General features: G+C 37.3%; 1 long non-coding RNA gene across 1 annotated transcript in view; it reads right to left on the reverse strand.

The window, feature by feature from the left end:
- Window positions 1-10,994: 10,994 nt before the first annotated feature.
- LOC122793258 overlaps window positions 10,995-25,027 on the reverse strand; it is a 450,552-nt gene continuing 436,519 nt past the window's right edge. The window contains exon 4 of the long non-coding RNA XR_006363456.1: window positions 10,995-12,160. This is a non-coding gene — a long non-coding RNA (uncharacterized LOC122793258). The remainder of the gene's footprint in view (window positions 12,161-25,027) is intronic.

Raw genomic sequence — 25,027 nt, forward strand, 5'->3', positions numbered from 1 at the left:
TGTTAATTCCAAAAAGTATTGGAAAGAATCACTGAAAAGAATAGCAAAAGATCTAGGTGATGGGAAGATGGTGGACAGAGCAAAGACAGAGGGATAAATATATAAACATACATATATAGAGATAGATATATAGAAGCAGAAGGGAGAGGTGGAGAAGGAAAGTGCAGTTGTTTAAGTCAACTTTCCCTAACAGCAGATGTTCACATGATCACTGCTGCCATAACCTTAGCTGTATGGTTTACATCATCCAAGGATATAACAGCTGGACAGCTTCCAAAGGTTCAGGGCACTTTCCAAGCATATGAACCATTAGGCAGCTAAAGCTGAGCTGCCTAAAATGCCAGCTTTGAGTGCCAAGCCCTTCAGGGATCTCCTACCATATGAGAGAGGATGGCCAAGACCTGATTGGACATACCTAGGAGTAAAACTACACACACACACACACACACACACACACACACACACACACACACACACACACACACACACACACACACACCTGGCAAAACAACAAACTCAAAAAAACTAAAGGGGATGGAGGAAGAGAGCAGCTACTGCAGTAGCAATTACTCAAGCATCTATTGTTATGGTAAGTTTACTTACACAATTGTACTATGTTCATCATATTGATCACTGCTGTAGTACATTACCCTAGCTTACAACATTTGGAGGTAGAAGGCTAAAGGTGAAGGAGTCCCTGGAGAATGATCCTAGCAAAGTCTGATCTAGACCTAGAAAGGGAATCAAGCTGGTAGTGCTTTGTAAAAGTATTTACAGAGGACAAAGTTGCTGCTTCTTGAACTTTTCAAATCCAACCCTTTCCAAAGCCATAGATGAAGCTAAGGCCCTGATACAGTGAGTCTTGAGGGGAATCCATGGACAGACATGCTGAAATGGCTGAAAAATGAACCTTGATAGAGAAATAAGAGAAGTTATATGATAGTAGAAAACTAGAAAAACTTTCTCATTTGCTAATATGTGATAATCTGTAGTAGGCTTTATTACCTTCATTAATACCTACTGCTCATCTTCAGTAAAGAGGTGCCCAAAGGGAATTAAGAACCTATTATCCAAGTAGTCAGTTGAATGTGATTGTGGTTGTGGTGTATCAAAAACCATATTCTTCTGTGAATATATCCATTCTGTGAGAAGGCTTATGGTAAGTGCCCTTGGCTATTTTCAAAAGATGGGAGAACCATTGTTGGCTGGGCTAGAATGGTATCACCACAATTATCTTGTGGAATTATTTCTGAATCTTCAGAAGTACCTTGGGTATCAGTGGAAAGGGTAGAAAAACATGCAGGATGATTCCTACCTAAGGAAAGGAAAAGGCATCTGTCTTACAGGTCTTTTTGTATGGAGTCCTGGAGCAGAATTTTGCCAGCTGATTGTTCACAGAAGAGGTAAAGGGTCTACTTGAGAAACTCCCCACAGATTGTTCAAATATTGGAAGACCCCTAATCTATTGTCCATTTTTGAGGGTCTGCCCTTGTCCTGCTCAGCTTGTCTGCCACACAGCTTTGCTCTGATGGAATGTAGAATTCTTGTAGCTTGAGATTTGGGTGAATGTATACAAACTTGAAAAAGACTGAACAACTTATTACAATCAAGCTGCCTTTGTAGTGGCAGGAGCCCAGCTATCAGAAAATTATAGGCAGTAACATATACATCCTACAATACGGCAGCACAGGAAGGATGGGGAAGGTTCTGGAAATTCCATTTGTAACAGCTCACAGTATTTTCTGAGGGACGGAGAAACCTCAATGTTTTCCCACTAAAAACACTGGCACATTCCAGAAAAGTTTCAGAGAAAGATAAACCCTTACAGGACAAATCAGGTACCATGCTCTCCTATGTGTCTGAATGAGAAATCTGAGGAGGAAACCAAGCATCTGTCACTTCATCTTCCTTTCCAGATTCAGAATCTTGAATTTCTTCATGAAAAGAGTTATCCTTTCTTCTTTTACCAGAAAACACCTTATAAGAAGGATCAAAAGCCTGAATTAGACCCTGAGCCAGACCAAATAAACTACTCCTCTCTAGGGAAATTTTAGCAGGAACATATACCTGTTTAGTTTTCTTCTCTTTACATGAAAAGTGCGGCCCAAAGGGTTTGTTAATGGCAGAGGCAGTTTCTCCCAGGATGGGCACAACATTCTGACTACACAAGAAAGACTTTCCTGCTCCCATCCCACAGATGAACAAGAGTGACTCTCCCTTGACCACTGAAGGAAGCACAACACCCACAGAGGACATGGCTATCCTCTGGTCCATAGTGGCTCTAGGTGCTACACCAGATGGATCCAGGATAAAAGATGAATGGTCTGAGGAACCAACTTTTTGGCAAAGCCAAGTCACCAACCATCGGCTGAGGAAAATTGCTAGCCTGTATTGGTGGCAAAAGCTGTTCACTTGACTTTTTCTTTTTGTGTCTGGAAGAAGGACAGACTGTTGGACTGGTACTTTGTCCCATGGTCAAACCAAAAATTGTGCTACATTCCCAGGGGAAAAATGATCAGCAAAAGCCAGTAAAAAATAGAAAGTTGCAAAAAGTCACTTTTTTACAATAAAAAAACACAATAAAAAGCACTTTAATACACTTTGCCAACCCCAGAAAGTAAAATAAACACACTTTTTCTAGAGAAAAATATTTTAAGCTGTTTCTAACAATTTTTAAACCAACAGGAAAAAGTGAGCTCCTATTTAAAAGTACATTTAAACCTCAAGACAGTCCACTAAAACAGAAATTCCTGAAAGAAATACAACTTTCCTAACCAGGAATTTACATTTAAATAATATTTTTCAAATGAGTAAAGTTTTGGCAATGGGAATGGAACAGTCCAAGCTGGCCATCTATCCTCAAAATCCCCCAGAAGAGCACTGTCTTCAGCAGTAAGAAAGTTCTGAAGAGCTTGGAACTCAAAGCTGTGTGACAGTTTGGATATGTGGAAGGTGCTCTGAAGCTTTGGAAATTTGGTAGGATATAACCCATATAGTTAAGGCTACTGCAGCAGTGATCAATGTGATGAACATCTCTATATTTTGGGAATTCTATGAAATCCAGATGACATTTTCTCATTTCACTGAAGCTGAGAAACTTTTTCTACCTCCTGTTGACTAATTCAAAATTTGATTAAAAAGATTTCTAGAATAGAACAATTAGCCCTTTCACTAAGCATTTTCTGGTCAAATGCATCACCACTAAATAAAGTTGTTGAGTTTTTCAGTTTATGCAAAAACAAATCTGGTTCCAGTTCTGATGAGGAGCCATTGCTGAGTTTCCTAGGATTAACTAGAGTCTGAGCCTCATGGCACCTGCTGACCTGCTGGTCTTGATGGAGTGAACAGATAATGGGATTCTTACTATTTGACCTGTTAAGTTTCTGACAGTGAGTAGTCTACCTCTTGATGAATAAATATCAGAAATGTGGATAAAAATCAACAAGCCTTGCTTCACCTATGGTGGATGACATGCTAAAGAAATCAATTGATTAATATGTGTCAGCTGACCAATTGGCATCAGTTCTCATTGGTGGTCTTGGAAGCCTTGTAAGGAAAGTCTTCCTCAACAACATGTGTTGAGAAAGTCTAATGGTGAGAAGTACAGCCTTCCAATTGTTAATAAGTAATATCCAAGTCTTTGGAGCATGCAGATGAAAAGGAGTGTGCATTCCATCTGACTACTGCTAATACAAAAGAATTTTTGCATATATCATTGCTAGACCAACGTTATAAAATATGTTTACTTGTAATTTCCCATTTTCACAGAAATAATATAACAGAAAATTTAAAGCCTGAAGTCCTCATTTCTAGTGAGATTAAGCAAGTAGTGAAAAGGGGCTTGAAATCTTATTATAGAAGATAATCATTATAATGATGTTTTTGTCTGTTTGCCCTAAATATTGTTTTGAATGTGGCAAAAAAATGCAGATAATTTGGTGAGTAGTTATGTAAACAGGCCTTTTGATACTCTTTCTTTGAATATTGTCTTCCACAAAATACTGTCCCTTGTGAGCAGCATATTGTCATAGAAAAGGAGATATTCTAGTTTGTTTGTGTCTTTCGGCTTTTCCCGGTTAGGGGTCTCCACAGCAAAACTCTGGTCCTCTAATGATTGGTAGTTGATTTTTATGTGCCGAGTTACCAGCCCTGATGCACAACCTTCAATGAAGGTATGCCCATCCACGCATGTCTCCACGCAGAAGACGCTCTAGCTGAGAATTGAACCGGACAGCGTCTTACTGTGAGGCGACAATGCTACCGCAGCACCACTTCTCCTATATAGGTGAGATAGAAAGGAAATTTAAAACTAGAGTTTAGCAGCTCCTGTAGACATTATTAACAGAAACACACCTACTCTCCATTCAACATATTTTTTATAGTTCAAAATAGTAATGAGCGCTTCAATAACAGAGTTACTATATTATATGAGGTTAAAAGCGAGTTAAGTAAAGGTATGAACCTGAGACAAATATTACAAAAAGAAAGAAACTGTTTTTATTTTAAAATGTCATATTTTTAAGTTCTAGAAGCTTACTTTATATTTTAATTTAATTATATTTGTTGACATGAGTAGAACTCTGATCCAAAGAGCCATTTTCAAATTTATCCTTGGGTTACAGCATTGAAACACACAATGTATAACAAACAGGACATCTGTCCTAGATGTTTATTCTATATTGATGTTTTACACCATTTTTGTTTAGTAGTGTTTGCTTCTTTAGATTCTTCTTCTTCTTTCGGCTTTTCCCGGTTAGGGGTCTCCACAGCGGATCACCTGTCCGCTCATGATTGGCAGTGGAGTTTTACAGTGTAGAGTTGCCAGCCCGGCACCCAACCTTCCACAGAAGGCACACACATGCACACCTAGGGCCAATTTAGAGTGTCCAGTCTACCTACTGCATGTCTTTTGAATGTGGGAGGAAACCAGAGCACCCGGAGGAAACCCACGTGACCACAGGGAGGATATGCAGACTCCACACAGAAGGCACCCCAGCCGAGAATTGAACTGGAGAACCTCTTGCTGTGAGGTGGCAACACTAACCGCTGCACCACTGTGGCCACCCTCACCACCATGGCCACCCTAGTGTTTGCTTCTTTAGATTATTAATTTTAAATTAGCCCCTTGATTTGGTTGTCTGTTTCTTATTTGTTCATTTTAATTTATCAATTCTATGTGAAAAGACCATTGCCACTGAAGCACTAGGAGCTATTTTCATAATCTCTCTCTCTCTCTCTCTCTCTCTATATATATATATATATATATATATATTTTTTTTTTTGCACACACATATTTATATTCATATACATATATACACACATACACATACGCACATTTTATTTTACTCTGATCTACTTTCTGTTATTTTTCATTTTATGTATACCATGGATGATCAGGCCTTACAAAGCATGTTTACTTATAATTTACTATTGCCCAAAAACAATGCAACAGAAATGGTATAATCTGAGAGCTTATTTCCACTTAATATACTTTACCTTTAAAATAGGCCTTAATTTTAACGTCCCATTCTCTGCCAGACTAAATAAAATTCTAAAGTAAAGAACAGACTGCATATTTTTTTGTCAAGTACCTTTTTATTGATTTTCAAACTATATAAGGATAGCACATGGCAGTCATTATGAAAAAATTCATAGCTAACAATTCATGCTGTCTTAGGTAACAGTAATGCAAAAGCTGAATGCCTAACTTGAGCTCCAGAATTAGCAAAGACAACAACGTCAAATGTGCAGCATCTAAGACATATGATTAATGTGAAAAAATGATTGGGATTAACCAAATGTTGTATTCAACTTTGTTCTATAAAGCAAGCATATTGACATACCTATATATAAAAAACACTGACATTTAAATAATAATTAGTTGATGAAATAAAAACACATTTCCCAGTGTTTAAACTGTTTTAACTGAATTGACAACATGTAAGCACTTAAATACTTTGAAATAGCATCTACAAACTTAAATAAGTGATGTTTTGCAAAACACTCCACTCAGCAGTAGAGCAGTTGCTATGGCTAACAATATGCAGATTTCGCTATCAACACTAGAATCCCCATAGCCCAAAACAGCTTGTTCCCAAGTTATCTCTTTATTAATACTTAACATCTCTTAAAATAGTAAATACACACTATTTTTGAGCAAAAGGGCAAAGACATAAAATTGGTATACATAGAAGCATTCAAATGTCTACAAGCAACACAAGTTGGCAGAAAGTGGGAAAATATGAAACCTTTTTAGATGAGTGGTCAAATAAACATTAAAACTTAATAAGTTGAGTGGAGTACAACTTTTTTTAAAGTTATAAACACATGCACATTTACCAGTAACTGATTCCATGTGATGTTTTATCTTATAGAAGACTCTTTGTTTTCCATATGAAGAGTCTAGGAGTGCTTTACTAAGTTTAATGCTCAAATGTAAAGAATCAGTTGAAGAAATGGATTTAGAGGTTAATAACATTTCCAAATATACAATTTATATCAAAAGACTAAAGGTGCAACTACAGTTTTAGAATATACCAAACAGTATTAGTGATAGAAGGATATCTTCTCAGGAATTTTGAGTTTTTATAAAAATCTATTGTAAAAGCAAGGACACTTACATAAAAGTTCATGTGTGTAAGACAGGAAAGATTTTACATACCTCTTAACTGTACAGATTTTCACAGAATGTACAGATTTTTGCCTCATAATTTTGGTTTCTTTCTCATAAAATTGTTATTGTCTGGCAAACCATAGGTAAATCATTGAGGGCAAAGTCAGAAAATAATGATAGACATTTGAGTTTCAGACTTCATACTCTGCAGAAAATTCTTGCTAATGCAAAACTTATTACTCTATCAATTTTCTAAGTTCTAAGAGCAATATTTAAAAAGTTTCCTTTTTTTTTGTCCTTTATCCCCCAATTATTTATGGCTTTGTCCAGATTTCTTGTCCTAAGAGGTTGAGAGGTAAACTCATCTTTAATAATCATTTACTCCATTATGTTGGTATATCTGTCTGGACCAAATTGCAAATGCACTGACTAGAGAACAAAACATAATTGACCTGGTTATAACAAATTTGCTTCTGTATATACCATCCTCAAGATATTCCACTCATTGGCCAATCAGACCACAAAGTAGTAACCATCTCTCTAGAAACCTGCAAAGAGAGGAAAGCAAGCATCACAGAATTCAAGGACATTAAATGTACATACCAGTGAAAATTCTATGACAAATTCTATAAATATGAGTATAACAGTATTAACCATAATGTTAATAATACTAAGAGTTATGCAGAAAAGTTTTACCTGCACATGGACAGATGTATCAGATTTGCAGTTCCCACAAAATTCAAGACAATAGGGAGGTTTAAAAGCAAATGTGCATGTTGGTCCTTATGCATTAATAAACTTTATAATAAAAGGAAGAAACTTACAGAACTCTACAACAGAACAAATGATCCCCAAAATAAGGAGAAGATGAAACAGCTAGAGTACATACTAAAAGGGGGCTTAAATCATTTCATGCAGTATAGCCATGGAAGCCAAAGACAACCACAAATCCTTACTTTTTTATGCCAGAAAAAAAAAGAAATAACACAACAGTGCAATGAGCTTATTCAAAGTGGTAGCAACTATTCAGATCCAGTGAGTATCACTAACATACTGGCTAGTACACTTGGTGCCAACTTCACCCCTGAGACACCTATTCCAATCCCACCTATCCTTGATGGAATCATACTACCAATCATCATAAGAGAGCTTACATTGCAGGTAGTCTCCAAAATGAAGAATACCCCATCCATGGAACCTGGCAACATGTTGATAATTTGTAGTATTAAGCAATCATTGTTGGACTCACTCCTCAACTTGAGCCGATCAACTAGCTTTGTCCTATAGGAGTGGCACACAGTTGTTGTAATGCCATTCCACAGGGGTGGACATATCTCAGATTCCTGTCATTATGGACCCATCAGCCTGACAAATCTTATATGCAAAGCTGTAAAATGTATCATAACATATGTAATTAACAATTATATCAAAAATTTTATTAGACTCAACCCCCAGCAATCTGGATTTGTCAAGGACAGATCCTGTTTACTGAATCTTGCAAACTTCATTGAGAGGGATACTCATTCTATTGACAGTGGACAAGCTGTCCACACAGCATACTTTAACCTCGCTAACACATTTGATCCATTGGATACCATTCCATATGCAAAATATAATAAATAAATTGAATATAATAAGCAAATTGAATAAACTGCAAAGTGACCCATGGTTAGGTTGATAACCAAATGACATAGAGATAAGACTCACACTGTGAGACTAGGAGGAGAATCCTCTGAGAACATGAAGGTAACGAGACGAATCATGTAATGATCAATTCTGGGACCACTGTTGTTCGATATCTACTTCTCTGATCTCCAATTATCAAATGGGGATCTCTGGTTAACAAAGTTCATAGATGATTGTAAGCTAGGAGTCATCATCAAGTCCCTGTCTAACATACGTGTAATCCAGCAGGAGTTTATACTTGTTAATAGTTGGTGTATTGAAAATGGGCTCAAGTTCAATGTCAAAAAGTACAACATTATAGCATTTCGTAAGCACTGCTAGCTCAAGCTTAGAGCATAGATAACACACCACATCACAGTTAAAACATTATAAGAGATGTGCGTACATAAGTAGATAGCTCCTTTACATTTGACCATCATGTTGCAGTAGTGGTTAGGAAATAATTTTAACTTGTACAGCTCATACATGAGTGTGTAACTTCAAGATCTAAAGAAGTTTTCACTGATTAATCTTTGAGAACAAGTCTCCTTTTGGAATGTACCTTACTAAGCATATCAAACAACAACAGAGAAAGAGAACCTAGAGGCTTGTAACTAAATGATCAGGGGCTTAAAAGACTTCTCCCTGTACTCAGTTTCATCCAGAGTCCTTAGGGGTGACTTGTGCCCTGACATTAGGGTTATAAGAGATCCAGTATTCCAAGAATGTTTTTATACCTCAATACATCAAACAGTCCAGCTAATACTAGGACCAGAGACCTAAATCTACTCCATCAAATAAAACTAGGAATGGATCAACCCATTCTCTAGACCAAAGTCAGTCTCCAAATTAAGCAGCATGACACACTGCCTTTAAAAAGAGCTGGACAACTGGATCTGTATTCAAAAATTCACACCCTGTCTGAATTACCTAATCCTTCTTGAAAAGTGAGGCAAGGCCTAAGGACAGGTATTATCAAGGTGGAAATTGCCTTTTGGTTCAGTTGCCTTGTTACTATGATATAAAACAAGCCCTTTTAATGAGATTTAGAGGTACAGATCAGTTCAATATTTTGTTTAATATAAAATGCATAGTGCTCAACAAAGTCATGGAAAGGAAGACAGGAATTGTTACAATTACATTGTACTAACATACATGTTATGTCAGATCTTGCTCCATGTAGATGACCAGTAGCTACTCTTTTTAGGAATAATATAAAGCTTTCCATAACCTGGCTGCCCTATAAATGAGATAATGACATATACATTAGGTTGCACAATGCCTATTCTCAATTGTATAGATTATGATAAATTATAAATATAAGCTCTAAAGATATAGGTTGGCAGGTAGACTTTAGCAGCTCACAATAACTTTAAGAAAACATTTAGGCAGTGTTTGTTTGAAGAGTTGTCAAAATAAAAATAGATACAAGACTATAATGAATAATACAGAAATTTTTCCACCTACTTAAACTTTTTTAAGATATTTTACTAGGATTTCAATAAATAATTTGGTTGTAACACACATCATTTTGAAAATAGGTAATGCCAAGATATTTCAGATTACATGAGAATTTTAGACTATATAGGGGTGAGGGTAAAGGAAAGATACTCATAAAACAATGGAAAATACTATATTTTTTTATATTAAGTTGATAGCTGGATGGTGGAAAGTCAGTAAAGATATCATCTAAAATGTTTATTAGATCACTGTTAGGGAATTGAAAACAAATGTTAAATAATAAGAAAAATCTGTATTAGGAAAAATATGCATTTTTTTGTGTGTGTGTGTGTGTGTGTGTGTGTGTGTGTGTGTGTGTGTGTGTTTGTAAATATAAAAGAGACACACTTAAAAGAAAGGGAAATAGAAACATAGGATGTTCTTGTATCATCCTTGATTAGTTTTGTAACAGAATAAATGTCAGACAGCAGGCAGATGCAAAATTTCATTCTAAAAACATACACATTTAAAAACTGTTACAACAGTTTACCATGCCAGAATTTATTTCTTATCATGTCTGATCATGGGACAGTATGATGTGTATTACAGCTTTTAAAGCTGTAAAAATGCTTCAGATACTGCTTTGTGATTTCCGTTGTTACTGCTCTAGTATGACACTATAGCATAATAGTACCAGAAGGTGCTTTACAACCTTGGAAAGCACCTTTACTGCACCAAGACGGTGCATTGCAAACATGTTTTTTTTTTTTTTCAAAGCACTTTCACAACCATCCGTGAACAAAATGGGATAAAGTTTGATATAACTGCTTACATTTTAGTATACCAGATTAATATGGTGAAATTATATAGGGAATAGCATATGCAATCCTTTTACCGAAAAGTGCAGCTTACAATTTTAAACTAGCATTCATAAAGGCACAAGTGAATAGTTAACATACAAAGCTATGTCAAACCCAGAGCTGTTGGACATGCTCCACTTAAAGAAATCCCAATCCCTCCGAGCTACATGCTCTAGGGACCTAAACCTTGTCACCACAATAAACAGAACATGCTGGAGGGATAGATTCCTGTCCCAGAGACTTCATATACTCTGGAACAGACTACCTATCTATGTCAAACAGCTCATCATTAGCACTCTTCAAGGAAAAACCTTGATGATTGGATGGGTAATAGGAAATTCACCCCGGGGATCATTTCTGTGGTTCTGCTTGACAGGGGCACAGGAAAATAATTTTCTTGGGTGGTGAAAGCCAGGTTAACATTTTGGCTAGGCTTGTATAGGCCCTAGGGCCAATAGCCTAGTATCTACCTATGAACCTATAAACCTATGAGCAAGGTTTGTACATCAGTGTTAGGTTCAGGAATGAAGACAGTTTTTGATTTGCTTAAAAAAATAGTTAAAAGGAATCATTACAATGTTTGATAATTTTGTTTACAATCTATAGACTTCACATGTAAAGTGAACACGTTCAACAGCATTATGTCTTTAGAGTTGACAGCATCAATAATCTCTTTTACTTTAAAGGATTTCTTAAAATAAAGTATAAAAATTAGAAAGTTTCAGTAAAACTAGTTAATTTTGAAAAAAAGATAAACATTAGGTGTACTAGTTATGCAGGAAGGAAACTAGAATAAAGATTTTGAAATATATTAGCAAAAGAATATCACTTTAAGAATGTAATCTAGTTTGTTGGCAGAACGAGAACTATTTTTGAACCTGAAGCACATATTTTAGAGATGGATACAGGGGATAAGTTGGCTATAGCATTTACTTTAAATCAGAAAAGTTTGTATTTGATGATTTTTTTTTACTTCATCCATCATGATTTCTGAAGAACAGATAAATTCGAGTTGACTTAATGTAACAATGAGCATACAGATCTAATAAAAAACTAAATGGGTTGAGCTATATTAGGAAGTTTGAATGTAATGTAGCAAGTTCTCATTTGAGAAGAATATAGAAATCTTAAAAACAAATCTTACATTTACAGTGTTAATCAGGTTAAGATAGGAAATAAACTGAAGTCATGATACAGGAAAAATGAGCACCGATGCAATGAATGCCCAGTGCTGTTATTACTGCTGCCCACTCTTGTTTTTTATAAAAATTCATATTATATATTTGTCTCTGTCTGATTAACATTTGATGGAAAAAGGATTAGAATGACTGCAGCATGAAGAGTTTGCATTTTAAACCAACTTCAGCATGTTCTGAACTTTAATTGCTAAAACTACCACAGTGATATATATTTAGGTGTTTGACATTTTCAGAAAAATTATCTCTATACAGCATAGTGAAAAAAATTCTGCCTGAAAAAATGGATTAATTAATTTTCTGGTAATAGTACTAGTAAATAAACACTTCTGAAGACACTTTAAAATTCCATCTTCAATAGCTTGATAGCAGAAGTAGACAGTCACCTATAATAGACAAATAAAATAACAAAAATGTATTATTGTGCAGAGAACTGAAAAAAGTACTACACACAGCTATAAAGGACTAAGATAACTCATGTTACTTTAAAATGTAATTTTTTATATATTTTTTACATTTTAATATGATGTGTGATGCCCCCACACTGGTCCAGTAATCAAGGAGCCTCAATCCTCACCACTAGCAGCAGTGAGGGACATACACAATGGGAGGATGACAGGTACATGCACAGTAAAGTGCAATTTCCCTTAAAAGCACACAGAGATCACAGTCAGTCTGGGGTTGGTTTATCCCTCTTTCTCCAGATCTCCAATAAGACTCCCCACTGGCACAGCTATAAGGTTAAGATCTCAGCTGAGGGGCCAAGCCAAGACCTCCAGCACCCTCTCTGTACAACCAGTGCTTCAGGTACCTGCCCAAGTAATTGATACACACACACTTTGAGATTTGATTTATACACAAACACACAGACACCTCTGGGGAAGGCTGGCACAAGTTTAATTGCTATGCCTCCTTCTGCCCAGACTATAAGGTAATTATCACTGCCACCAACCCCTACTTATCAGCTACTATAAGGCCCTTACAAAGGGTGTCCAATCCTACTGAATAATGTTACTGTTATCCAAATGGTAGTTAAGACCAAGCTCCAGGCTATTTAGGAGTGGCTTCTACAGTGTCACCAGATACATATGCAAGTACCCTAAGAGTTTAAATATGTCTCACAAATATCAGCCACAAAGATAGGTTTAAATATATTTAATAATAAATAATAAAAGAACAAGACAATACTCAGAAAACAAACACAGTTACTTCAGAGTTCAAAATCAGAGGAAATATTTAAAAACAACATTGCAGGACAGTCTCCAATAAATACAGAAAACATCTAAACTAATCTTTACTATTTCCTGTCTATATCTAAAAGAGATACTATGCCCTAAGAACTTACTTACAGAGCAAGTGCAGATGTAGCTGATGAGTGTATGTTCTTGGTCCTAGAGGTTCTAGGTCCTAGAGGTTCTAGGTCCAAGACAAAATACAAAATGCACAGTCTCTCTCTGAGAGAGTTCTTAAATTAATATCACATTTTACTGCTGGGTAAGCTTGAATGACATCACTCTTTGTCACTTGGTCCTGGAGGTTCTAGGTCCAAATGCACAGTCTCTCTCTGAGAGAGTTCTTAAATTAATATCACATTTTACTACTGGGTTAGCTTGAATGACATCACTCTTTGTCACCTGACTTCAGTTCCCAGGCTAAACAGAAAGTTAACAAAATTTAACATCTCTATATTAAAAATACATATCTAAACCACAACAACCACAGCTGGAATGACCAAAAAAAAAAAAAAAAAAAAAACACCACGAACAAAACTGCTGTTTGTGAAGCAAATTTTAGTAGCATGAAAACACTACCTGGTACCTCGGCCTTTCACCCTCAAGGATACATTTCAAAGTCAACTCACACAATAAATACAGGATGAATCCCATTTGCATTAATTAATTAATTACAAATAAATATTTAAAGTGCACAGAACTTCATATACATTATTTGCTTTTCTTTAAACAACTAAACATATATAATGCATATTATAAATGCATACTATAAATGCTCTATAGTTATATAGATGTAAAGAGATTCTGTAGAAAGTTGCATTTAATGGTATTCTTTGATAAAAATAAGAAGCAAAATGTTGTTTCAGTTAATAGTGAAAGTATGTTTGAAGCTATTTCTGATGAAGATGTTGGTTTACTATGTTTCAGTGTATGATTATGAGGGGTATTTTGATGAAGATATTACAGATGATGTTAATGACACTTTCTTTAATATTGGGTACTGTAAGTTCATTATGCCTTATTTACCTCTTACCAGTAGTTTTGTACCACCCAAATGGTCAAGTGCTGTGCGCATTTTTGAGTACGTTTTATGTAAAAAAGCTGAATTTGAGTATTTTAAATTCATTAAATCCACTAAAAATACAATTTTACTAAAAACGAATAGGATGAGTTAAATAAACTAAGAGGATCTCTAAAACATAGTGTTTTTAGACAGGCTGATAAAGGGGAAACTGGGTTATCATATCTAAAGTGCAATATGATAAAATGGTTCAGGATTTGTTAATGGAAGAAGAAGAGAATGTTGTATTAACTGAAATCCAGTGGAATAATATAACAATGAGTTGTTTGAACTTTTGGAAAGGGGTGAAAGGTTGGGTTTCATTTCAAGGGAAGAAATATTAAAGACATTGAAGCCAAATGACCCAACCTTTTATGCTATTCCAAAGTTGCACAAGAGCCTGGAAAATCCCCCAGGTAGAGCAACTGTCTCTGGTATCCAATCATTTGTGTTTAATGTTGGGGTATTTTTGGATTTTGTACTTAATGAACTTTTAGAAAAAAATTCCTGCACATATAAAAAATACCCAACAATTATGTGAAATGTTGAATTTGATACAGTGGCAGAATATTTATTATTGGGTCACAGTAGATGTTGGTTCTCTTTATACAAATATTCAGCATAAATATGGTTTGGGGGCCACTACTGACAATGGGAGAAGGCCAAAGAACAGCATTTGTCATCAGACTGTTGGAATTTTGCTTAACTCATAATTATTTTAGGTATGATAATCACATTTACTTGCAAAAAAAGGGAACAACTATGGGTGCCTCATATGCACCAACATATGCTATAATTTATATGGGCTGGTTTGAATAGCAATTCTTATAAAACACCAGATTCTATAGAGAAAATGTGGTGTTGTATAGAAGATACATAGATGATTTGTTTTTCATTTGTAAGGGGGATCCTCTTGATTTTGGTAAATTTTTGGATGAGTTAAATACCAATTGTCATGGTTTGCAATTTACCATGAATATGGGAAATTCTATGATTCAATTTTTAGACATAGAATTTTATGCTGAGCTTATGTTTAAGATACAATTTAGACCATTCAGAAAGCCCACTGCAGTGAACAATTTTTTGTTTGCTGAGAGTATGCATCCCCCCATTTGTTAGAATCATTACCCTTTGGGGAGTTTAAATGTATTTTATGAAGTAGTTCAAAAGAAGAAAGTAAAATGAAATTGTTGCAAGAAAGTAAGAACAGGCTCTTAAAAACAGGCTATAGTGAAAGAGTCTTAAATAGAGCAATGAAAAAGAGTTTATGAGAGGTTATTCCAACTTATGGCACAACTATTAAGAAAGAAACATGTGGTTTTAAGAATCTGAAACCCAGTTTCAGTGGTAAGGATGTATATTTTGTGTCTAAATTTTCTCCTTTCTCTAATATTTTGAGAAAGTTAGTTTTGGAACTTTGGCATATAGCGTGCCTGGATGAAATAGTGAGAGATTTATTCCCCAGGATGGTTAAGTATTCCTATGGTAGGCATTTAAATTTGAAAGAACTTTTGAATATACCTATTCTTAGTGCTGAAAAGAGAATGACAGGGTCTTATTCTTGTGGTAATTGCAAAGTTTGTAAAAAAAATTAAAAACATTTCTGAAATGAATGGGCGCAAATTTGTTTGCAAAAGAAGATTTACTCGTAAGTCTTGTGGGGTGGTGTATATAGTAGGGTGTGGTTACAATCCTACTAAATGGTATATAGGGCAAACTAAGAGGGCAGTCAAAGTGAGAATTTTGGAGCATTTAGGAGACATCCGTAATAAGAATCTTAGGAGCCCAGCTGGCAAACACATTTTTGTAACACACATGGTGGGGACATCAGTTCATTCTTTTTTAGTGTTTTGGCTAGTCCCAGTACTTTAAGGGGAGATGATTTAACTCAAAAGTTAAATAGTTTGGAAAGTAAAATGATTTTGAACTTTGGTACCCTTTTCTCTAGGGGACTCAATTTAGAAGTGAATTTGGTTTAATAAGTAGATGGAAACTTTATATTATGTTAAAATGTTGTAAACATTATTAAATGTTATTAAATGTTATATAAAAACAACTATAGGGCATTTATAATATGCATTTATAATATGTGTTATATATGTTTAGTGTTTTAAAGAAAAGCAAACAATGTATATGATGTTCTGTGCACATTAAGGATTTGACTATTTGTTTTTAATTAATGCAAATGGGGTTCATCCTGCATTTTGTGTGTGAGTTGACTTTGAAATGTATCCTTGAAGGTGAACGGCCGAGATACCAGATGGTGTTTTGGTGCAACTACTGAATCTAGCTTTGTTTATATGCTTGTTGTTTGTTTGCTTGTTATTTCCCTGGAAGCTAATTCCACCTAATACGCAACTTCTCAGCGCTTCTGTGGATCACTAGTGATATCTGCATTGCTTACTGTACTTATTTCCTTGTTTCACTTGAAAGAAAGTTACTGTTTGTCGTTTTTTTGCATTTAGTTACTTGTAACACATTGCACTCAAGTTACCTGGCACTTGCTCACTAAAGCAATTATATAAGTCAGCACTAAAAATTAAAAGCACTACACCCTCACTCCCCACTGGCCCTTGTTTTCAATTAAGGATTTCCCAATATTATTCTAGCATGTCCAAAGGTCAGTTGTCAATCTCCTCTCCGGTCCAGCTGGTGAATCTGGGAATCTTGAGGCAATGTTATAACTGCCTCATGTACACAGACAACCCTCTCCTCCCACATAACACAAATACTTGCAGAGATGCAGCTATTTAGCCAAACTGGAGGCTGAGCTCTCTCAACTCAGGACTGGCAAGACCAGACAGGAGGAGAAGGCAACTACACACACCACAAAACCAGCCTCACATAATGCTACCACTCCACTGAATCAAACACATAAACACACAAAGACATACTCAGAGGCTCTGAGTAAAATTTACCTAAACAGCAGAGGCCTCCAAAGCAGACACCCAAACAACTGCTACCTCAAGACACCCCACAAGCAACACATAAACCACAAAAGCAGTGTGCAAAGCAGTCACAGCCCTTAAGGCCAAATACAACACCAAACATACTTGTCATAGGTGACTCCATAGTCAGACACACTGACGTCCCACTCACCAGGCTGAACAAGGAGAGGGTCACAGTAAGCTGCCTATCGGGTGCTAGAATCCGCCACATAACACAAGCACTACAAATATGACACAGTCATTGTCCATGCTGGTGTGAACGACCTGAGACGTGCCTCCCTGGACTACATGAAAAGAGACATAGAGGAGCTCTCTGATTGTGTAGCCCAGGCAGGTATGACCCTAACCCTGAGCAGTATCCTTCCTTCACCAAGAATGATGCCACAATATAGAGACAAGATGATCAGCTTTAACAATTGGCTTAATGTCTGGTGTCATTCAAAGGGGATCCAGTGTCTGTCTGCCTGGGATGACATGCTTGACAAGCCACGCTGGATGGCTTGCACCTGTCACCCCTGGGATTCCGGATATTGGCTAAGGCTCTTGCCACCCCCATAGTGCCTTTTTTAGGCAAGGCTCAAATTCTAAACCTACCACCCTAGAACACAAAAATGGGAAGAAACTGAGGGTAATGCTGCTCAATGCCAGAAGTCTAAATCTCAAAATGCATGCACTCGAGGCCCTTCTCAGTATGGAGAACATCGATGTCTGTGCTGTAACTGAAACCTGGTTCAAGGCTCCTGAGAGCACCCCGGCACTATTAGGTTTTACCTCATATCATGCGTTCCCCAAAACCCGGACCACACCACAAAAGGAGGGTGTATCCATATTCATAAAGGATACTCACACCTTCAGGTTGGTGAAACCATCCAGGTGCAACTAACCATAGGCAAAACTGCTCTACAAATTGTAGCATGCTACAGGCCACCCTCTCAAACTCAGGAACCCCACACAGCCTTCCTGAAGACACTGGAGGGTATAAATGTATCTCCAAACACCATCATATTGGGTGACTTAATATAGACTGGGAACATTACTCAAGCCCTAACTTTCTAGCCCAACGGTTCCTGGAGTTCATAAATTAATGCCATGGAACAGCTAGTCACTGTTCCGAGGAGAAAATATACTAGATCTCATTGTCACAAACATGGGGACAAAATGCTCCACACCAGAAGTATATCCCTCATTGGTGAGATCTGATCATAAACTAATCTCACTGGAAATCCACATCCCGCCCCCACCCCAAGCAAAAAAGACCATAGTGAAGAACTTCTCTAAAGCAAACTTCACACTACTCAAGACTGGTGTGGTATCCTTCAAGGCCCCTGAGCCAGAGGAAACCACAACCCAAGCTGGAAGCCCTTACAAATGCCTTCTATGAACACCTCCAGGACTGCATGGATCAGGCAATCCCAAATAAAACCAAGACTCTTTCCACAAAGGGCAAACGTCCAATCTGGTGGACTCCAGCCATTAACACACTTTACAATAAGAGGAGAAAGCTATTACATGATAGAACAAAATCCATAAAAGGGAAGTCACCCCTGATCATTATTAGTAAAAAAATACGAGCACTCATAAAATCAACTAAGGCCAATTTTGAGAGAAAAATTGCCATGGATTCAAAGGACAATCATAAGGCCTTTTTCAGCTATGTTAGGAACCTGGGTGGAAACTCCCAGATATGCTCAGAATTAGTCCAAAATGATACAAAAATCACTGAACCCACAGACATTGCCAACATACTGGCAGACAGGTTCAGTGCAAACTTCACCCTCTCCCCTAAAGGAGAGATAACTATCCCAGCCGAGTGTAGCCTCCCAGACATCTCAAATGCGCAGGTGAAAGCTGCTCTCTAAAGCTAAAAACACAGCATCAATGGGACCGGATGGTGTCCCCGGCTGTGTGCTACACGAGCTAAATGAGGAATTAAACCCGCACATAAGGCAGCTGTTTAATCTCAGCCTTACCACAGGATACGTGCCCAAGGAGTGGCGACGGCAACTGTGGTCCCACTCCCGGACCCTGGTAATTACCTAAGCTTAACAAGTCTAGCCTGCAAAGCTATGGAGAGGATCATAATGGAGCTCATAAACAAAGATATAGGGACTTGCAGACATTGGACCCGACCCAGTTTGGCTTTGTCAAGGGAAGATCATGCCTTTTGAACTTGGTCGACTTCTTCAAACAGTCACCAAGGCCATTGATGAGGGAAAGGCAGTCCATACAGCCTACCTTGACCTTGTAGAAAAACTTACTTAAATGTAAACCCATATGTCACAAGATGGGTTGCAAACTGGCTTAAGGGCAGAACCCACAGGGTTAGAGTTGCTGGCGCTGTGTCAGACTCCAAGCCGGTCACAAGTGGTGTCCCACAGGTCTCGGTCCTTGGCCCCTATTGTTTGGCATCTACTTCTCAGAAGTACAGGCCAACATGGGAGGACGACAAAGTTTGCAGACGACTGCAAACTGGGCCATAGTGGAAAGTGCATCGGACACGGATATCCTTCAGAAGGGACTCACGGAAACAGATAGCTGGTGCCAGAGCCATGGCCTGAAGTTAAACGCCAAAAATGTATAGTCATACCCTTCGGAAAAACAAGGTAACCCCAAGCTACCATATAGGTGGCAATCCACTAAGCACAGAAGAGGTTATCAGGGACCTGGGGACCCAGGTTGACAGTGGCCTTTCTTTGACACTCACATTGCTAAAGTGGTTAGAAAGACCTTCTACATTGCCCACCTGATCATGAAGGGATTCACATCCAGATCTAGTGAGGTCATTGTTCCCCTGTACTCTTCACTTATCAGACCAATGATCGAGTACAATGCCCCATTCGGGATGTATCTCACCCGACATCTGCAGCAATTGGAGAGACCCCAAAAGTTCCTCACCAAAAGGATAAAGGGACTCCAAAATCTGTCATATGCTGCCAGATTGAAGAAACTCCAGCTCTATTCAGTCATACCGTCGTGATACTGCTCAGAGGTGACATGTGCCTGACATACAAGGCCATGTCCAACCCGGAATTAATGGACATGCTCCACCTCAAAAATCCAAATCCACCAAAACCACTAGAGCAAGCGACTTAAACCTTAGCACGGATATAAATAGGACGTGCTGGAGGGATAGATTTATCACTCAGAGACTCCCTATGCTGTGGAATAAAATCCCGGTCCATGTGAGGCAGAGCACCTCGCTGACTCTGTTCAAGAGAAATCTAGACCTGTGGATGGGAGATCGAGGTTTACCCTGAATCATCTCTGTGTCACTGCTGGACAGAGGCACAACAAAATAATGGGCACAGTATTTTTTCATATAAGGGGTGGCGTAAGCCACAATAATTTGGGCTAGGCTTATAAATGCCTTAGTTCTGTTTGTGGTGTTTTTTTTTTTTTGGTTAAAAATACATATCTCTCAGATGTTTGCAGGTCCTGAAAGTCATAAAACAATAAAACACCTTTTACATTTGAAACCTAGTAATTACTTGTCTTTCAAGACAATACAAAAACTTCTAGCTCTAGACTTCCTGTCTCCTTGTTGTATTGAAACTAACTTTTATAACACAATCATAAACAACTTAGTTTCAACTTATTTTCTTGATGTTTTGTAAGCTGATCTTTTATGTTCCAGCAGGATATGCTGTGGTTACATTCTTGAAGCTCAGTACATGACATACAGTTCTGTATAAATCATATCAATATTCACAAATGACATAGAATTATTTACAAAATTCCAGATAGCTGGTCTGGCAGTGTCATATTATATTTTCAAATCGTTTCTCTTTCCTTATCCAAGACAAAAAAAATACATGCTCTAAATCATCTCAAATGCCTTTCATATTTTATGAGCACTCATCCAATCTAAAAGGAGCATTCATAAAACTAGACAGAAGTATGGGCAACACTATGATACACTGGTTTGTGTTCCTCCCTCAAGCATAGTTTTATGGCTCACTTTCAGGCTGGGTGCCTACTATTTGGGGTTTGCATGCCCTCCCTGTATCTACATGATTTTGCCACATGCTCTGATTTTCTACCACATCCTAAAGAGAAGAAGACTGGCATCTCATCCAGAATTAGTTATCTGCCATGTTCTCAGTGAGTGCTAGGATAAGGGTTCAGGTTCCAACATCTCCAAAATAGGATAATACAACAATCAGAAAATAAATGAATGAATAAATAAATGAATGATGGAAGGCATATAAACCATGCAAACAGAAATACAAGTAAACTGATATTAAACTGACTAATTCATATTTGAACATAGACCATAGATGCACTGCAATGGCAGGAAAGTCTCATCTAGTGAGCAGCATATCTGATAAATGATGCTGTCCTGACAAAGCAAATGAAATTGTATGGCATATTCACTATTTCTAAAAGTAGATTTCAGATATGTGCAAATGAACTCTCTGAGAAGGCATACTTCAAATGCACCAGGTATTGTCCATATTACTTTTGTTCTTTTTATTCCCCTTCATATTTATTGCAGTGTAAAATGTAGAAAAGAGCAAAGCAACTCTTCTTGTACAGTCATGCGAGTCTTAATTCTCTCCGTATCCCATAATTCTTATAACATGTGAAGCGATCCCTCTTTGTTAATGCTACATTTGGGTCCCTTGGAATGTAACTGACCATCCATTCCTTTTTATCATTCCACAATAACCACTTAGCATGGATCTGCTTTTACCATTGAATATGCCACCTTGTCACACCTCCAAGACACCACATCACCCCTCTGAACAGACAAAGAGGCATTGCCTTGTCAGCCCTCTTCATCCTGCTATTGGGTCCTCCTTCTCTTGAGCCACAATTCAACTTTGGGACATCTAAACCATATTCAGTGCTTCATCCCTCAATGCCATGGAGCCAACATGTTGTCTCACTTAGTCTAAAGGCCATCTCATAAAATAAAGATAAGAATCTAGCTCTGTATATTAATTACAGTCTTGCATGCTTTAATCATCAGAATCTATATTAAGTATACATGTGTGTGTGTGTGTGTGTGTGTGTGTGTGTGTGTGTGTGTGTGTGTGTGTATCTCTCTCTCTCTCTCTATATATATATATGTGTGTGTATATATATATATATATATATATATATATATATATATAAAGATATATAAATTCCCTTCCTGCTCTACTGGTGGAGCAGACCCTAATCATGTTTAGTGATAATTTGTCTTAGTAACCTAGTGTCATAATGCTTTCCAGGCAGACCTAATTACTCACCCCCACCCAACATGGCTTTCACCCTGATCATATTACCTCTACTGCTCTCATCTCACAAGCCAAAGACCAGAGGAAACTAGTCTCTTGCCTCTTTCTTGACCTCTACAAAGCATTCAACACCATCTCCCACCCCATCGTCTTAGATAAACTCTCTGAACTAAACCTATCCACCCCTACTATCTCCTGGTTCTCTAGTTACCTCAGCAATCATTTCCAATCTGTTAAATGGCTCTCTGCTAACTCCCCCAAACTCCCAGTTAAGATGGGAGTACCCCAAGGTTCAATTTTGGGACCACTGTTTAATATTTTTACTAATCGATTATCTACCTCTACTCCACAGTCATTAATAGTACAAATATGCAGATGACTCCACAGTCATCACCATTGCTGATATACTCCCTGAGCTCCATACTACAACACAGAACTCCTTATCTATTGAAAACTGGCTCAACCAAAACCATCTAATCTTAAAACCAAAGAAGACCGAACTCTTACTGTTCATACTGAAAACAATGAACCATCTGAAACCATCCTTCTCCATCACTTCCCATAATAACACACTCATCACAGTAGAAAAAATATCAAACTACTTAGGGTCATTATTGATGACCAGCTAAAATTTGACCTGCATGTACTAAATAACATTAAGAAAACCCGCCATAAACTTGGACTCCTTTATAGGTACAAAAACTTTCTTTCCAGTAAAGCTAAGACAGCCCTATCACATTTACCTATTACCAACCTTTCTCTATGGCTTTCAAATCCTTAAAACCTCACTTATTTCTAAACTAGAGTTAACCTACAACAAGGTAGCTAAATTTGCTGCTGAACTGCCATACTCCTTTCATCATTGCTTAGCACTCAGAAAACTAAACTGGTTAGAATTCCCCATAACCTTCTCCTCTCTCAGTTTCAGATAATTCATTCTTTTCTGACAAGCCTACCTTCTGCCTCAGCATCACATCTATTATCTCCTCCTAATCCCAAGCAGGAACCCTTCAGAGCTCTAAACATCTCCTTTCCATACACAAACTTAAGATCAACATTGGTAAAAACCGTTACAGCTATACCCCTGCTGAGAGCTGGAATAAACTTCCACTTGACATTTGACACATCAGATCCAAACACCAATGCAGAAAGGCAGTAAAAAAATCAATCACTTAAGCAAAAATAGACTATGCCAGTGTTAACTCCCCCCTGACTGACCCATCTTCTCTCTGCCAACCAGCCTCTCTCCTTTCTCCCACACCTGTGTAATCCCAACTTTATTCCTAATTTACTATATTTTAACTCAGCACTCCTACATTCCTATTTCTCTACCTTATACCTACATTCTTGTAGAATCTTTCTTACCTGACCACTTCTCTCCCATTGCAGCTATTTTAAACTGCACTGATGTCTAAGGATGTAAACATATTTAGTTAGTTTACCCTATTCTGCTCTGTACCTTCTTTACATTGTCTTGTTTTGAATACTAGTTTTTAATTATTCTACTTTTTAGATGTCTAAGGACATAAATCTTTACTTATTTACCCTACTCTGCACTGTACCTCCTGTACTTGGCCTTGGCTTAAATGAAAATATTATCAGTTCTACTTTTTACTCTGCACTGTAGCTTCTGTGCTTGCTAATTTGTAGAGTCTAACTGCTACTCATGTTAAACCCACTTTTTTTGTATAATTAGCTATGTACTATGTCAACTTAATTTCATGTATTAAGTGTGGAGCTTTTCTCCCCAGGTCTCCACTGAAAAAAGGCTCTGACCCAGCTGGACCAACCTGGTTAACAAATGTCAAATAAATAAATAAATAAATTGTAAAATGTAGAGAAACATTTTCCTGAAAGTCGAATGACGTTGTCAACATATTCCATAACCTCTTTAGAAAAGGTTTTCCCTCACAGTCTGGTCCACCTCCAAGACAGATGTGTAAACTATTACAATTACTTCAATGCATTTGTGCAATACATATTTAAAAAGCAGTAGGTATAATAAAGCTCATCAGGCTCTGCAGTGTAGTGGTTATCACATTTGCTTTACATGTAGAAGGTCATGGATTCATTCCCAGGTGGAACTAATATTTGTGGCAATCCTAGGCACCTAACAGTCTAGATATTGGCTTTAACTCTGGATGATTCTCACTGTTGATGTGACACTTCAGTCCCACATGTAGGGATGGGAAAATGGGTTCTGAATAGATAATAAGGCTTCACTGGGAATACCATTTCTTTGTGAACAGCACAGGTATTGATACCACTATTTCTTTCAGTTATTCAGCCATGTGTTGCATATGGTTCCACCTTTTTTATGTAAGCTGTTCTGGGCATAAGAATCTTAGAAATAATTCATTTTATGTTTGCTTAAAAAGAGAGACCAGTGCATTTTTACCACACACTAAAAAGCTTGCTTTAAATTTGAATTCCCTCTGCTACAGGCTTAAGAGAGGAGATTTAATTCAAGCCTGTAGAACTATGGATAGCATAGGCATTAACATCAACATATTGCTCCACTAAGTTAATACTATTTTATTATTTATTTTTTTATTTTACATTTGTTAACCGGGCTAGTCTGGCTGGATACATGTCCATTTTCAGCAGAGGCCCGAGGAGAAAAGCTCCACTATCAGTCTAAGACAATACATTTTGAAGACTTTACTAAATAAATCAATTTTTAAAAAACAAAAAACAAAATGTACAGAGACAAAATACAATTTGCCTGGACTAATTTAAGTAGGTAACAAACAGAGTTCACATTATGTGGCTGAGGAGTTAAGCTCAGGAA

This window comes from Protopterus annectens, chromosome 2.part0, assembly GCF_019279795.1.
Source record: "Protopterus annectens isolate FY-2018-M chromosome 2.part0, PAN1.0, whole genome shotgun sequence".
In the NCBI taxonomy this organism is placed as follows: Eukaryota; Metazoa; Chordata; order Ceratodontiformes; family Protopteridae; genus Protopterus; species Protopterus annectens.